This window comes from Lithobates pipiens, unplaced genomic scaffold, assembly GCF_037356315.1.
Source record: "Lithobates pipiens isolate NorthernLeopardFrog02 unplaced genomic scaffold, aLitPip1_a1.2 Scaffold_13, whole genome shotgun sequence".
Taxonomy (NCBI): domain Eukaryota; kingdom Metazoa; phylum Chordata; class Amphibia; order Anura; family Ranidae; genus Lithobates; species Lithobates pipiens.
The window spans coordinates 467,408,574-467,410,909 of NW_027507718.1; the positions used below are offsets into that span (position 1 = coordinate 467,408,574).

Genomic DNA, 2,336 nt, shown 5'->3' on the forward strand with positions numbered 1-2,336 from the left:
CACTGTGCACGCGTCTTCCTGTTCTTTATAAAAACGCGAGTTGTGAATGTAGCAGACAGCCTCCTCCTTCTATGATCGGATTGCCGCGTTGTATGTGCTAAGGCTATTGTTATCATCTGCAGTGACACTGAATGTAAGGTTTGTTCAGCTCTTGACTAAAACTCTTTAGTGAAAATATACCTTTTTAGAATCTTTATAATACTGATCCTTTTTGTGATTATATGCACTGAGCATGCCCCAGTATATTTGGGTTTAGTCAGTGCTACATAGTATCATATTTAAGCTGTCTGTGCATCACTTTTCAATTCTAGGCTTCACCTTTTGCCCTGTTTAGCATGAACATAAAGATATGCATATGGAAACGTTTTATTTAAGATTTTTCCTTTTTCTCTCGCCCTTTTTTCATTGATATGTATGGTTGCTATTGGGATAATATATGCCCACCAATGATTTATACATTGGGGGCTTCATAATAAGCAGACACTAATATTGAGAGTATTAATATTTGGTAGCAACAATGTAATTGTTGTAGGGCTTACATTCAAAAAATAAATAAATAAATAAATATATATATATATATATATATATATATATATATATATATATATATATATATATATATTGTGGCATTGGGGTGTTTAGCTCAAGTGGTTAGATGCATTTTTAGTCCACATCAGACAGGAATTTCTAGTTAAGGGCCTGGTAGCCCACGTTTATTAAAAGAGAAACAAAGCAATAGTCCATCCAGGAATCCCACGCAGGGGTCCAAGCTTAAATGAAATACACAAAATCCAAATGAAAATGCTAGCCCACCTGGCTACTCTTCAGCAGTAGTGCTGCTATAGGTACTTGCCCCTCAAACGAGCTGCTTGGATGCACACAGTCTTAGGCTCCTTGGACGCACACAGCTTCAAGCCCTTCAACACACAGCTTTGGACTCCTTGGACACACACAGCTTCAACCCTTCAACGCATACAGCTTTGGGCTCCTTGGACGCACACAGCTTCAAGCAGCAGCAAGCTGCTCACACTTCACCATCCTCCTCCCTCTATTCCCAACAGCCCTTCGTTATATGGCCTGTGTGCAGCTGGGCACACACCCTGCTCGTTATCCTCAAGACCCGGACACAGGGCTGGAGATCCCGTCCCACCCATGACTCTCAGGGATCTCCAAACTACAGAATCCCATCCAAAACTAGCAAAACCTGGAGAAAACTGACAGAGCAGTTTTCTCCATTTAAACGCTACACTCTGTAGTCTTGCAGTCCGCAGATATGCAAACTCTGTGTCTCTTTTTCCTCCGATTTCATAAGGACAGAGCCTCGCTCTGTCACAATATATATATATATATATATATATATATATATATATATATATATATATATCTTTTCTTTTTTGCTGAATTTTGAAATCAAGAGTTTTTGTTAAGTGTCACTACTGCTACTCTCTGCATCTATGGTTGTAAGCTATCATCTGTACATCCAATCACGTAGCACTGCAGTTATGTTAGCCTAACAGTTTTCCCCTACACTCTTCACGGCATCTGATATGAACGTACTGTGCTAGTCGGCATTCCATCTGGAGGTGTATGCAATACTGACCAATCGAATCGGTATGTGTTTTTATAATCATGACCTCAACGATGCTCCTTTTGTATGCCTTCTTTCATGATTAGATTGATGTATTCTTGTATTGTATGCTTTTGTTCTGTTTTTTGTTATTATTGTTGTTTTTTACTTTTAGAATGTGCTGTGGTAGTATCTGCTGGCTCTGAATGCCCCTGGTGAAAGGACTATACAAGTGTCCTGAAACGCGTCGGCCTGAATGTCTACAATTGTCATGCACTAACGATTCATGATTGTAATCTACTGTTTTTATTAATCATATCGGTGATGTTTGCACCTTAATTTTATATACTTTTTTCATAATAAAAGCTATTTTGTAGAATTTTTTGTTTATGCTTATTTCCCCTGTTGCCTAGAAAGTCCCTTATACTTTCCCTAGTGGATGGAACAGGTTGTGACAACAAAGGATAGTCAGCAGATAGCCAAAGGTTGGGGTAACAAGCAAGTAGGAATAGTCAAGAACAAGCCAAGATCGGTAACTGGAATCAGACGTAGAAGACACAGCAAGGCGCACACAAAAGCCAAACAAACAATTTTGATCAGCAGAGCTGGCTTGCCGAGCATAGGTTGATTTACAGTTCCCTGATAGGGGTTGAGGCAGAGCCATGCTTTGAGGAGGGATTACTTAAGCAGCCAGGTGAGAGTGGCTGGCCGCTTAAGCAGAACACATGGAGAGGTAAGCTGACAAACAAACATTACTGCATACCCATGA

General features: G+C 39.8%; 1 long non-coding RNA gene across 1 annotated transcript; it reads left to right on the forward strand.

Annotated features, from left to right (window-relative positions):
- The first annotated feature begins 1,403 nt into the window (after window positions 1-1,403).
- On the forward strand, window positions 1,404-1,946 carry LOC143976186 (uncharacterized). The gene is made up of 2 exons (XR_013272554.1): window positions 1,404-1,611; window positions 1,743-1,946. It is a non-coding gene; the product is annotated as an uncharacterized LOC143976186 (long non-coding RNA).
- Window positions 1,947-2,336: the final 390 nt, after the last annotated feature.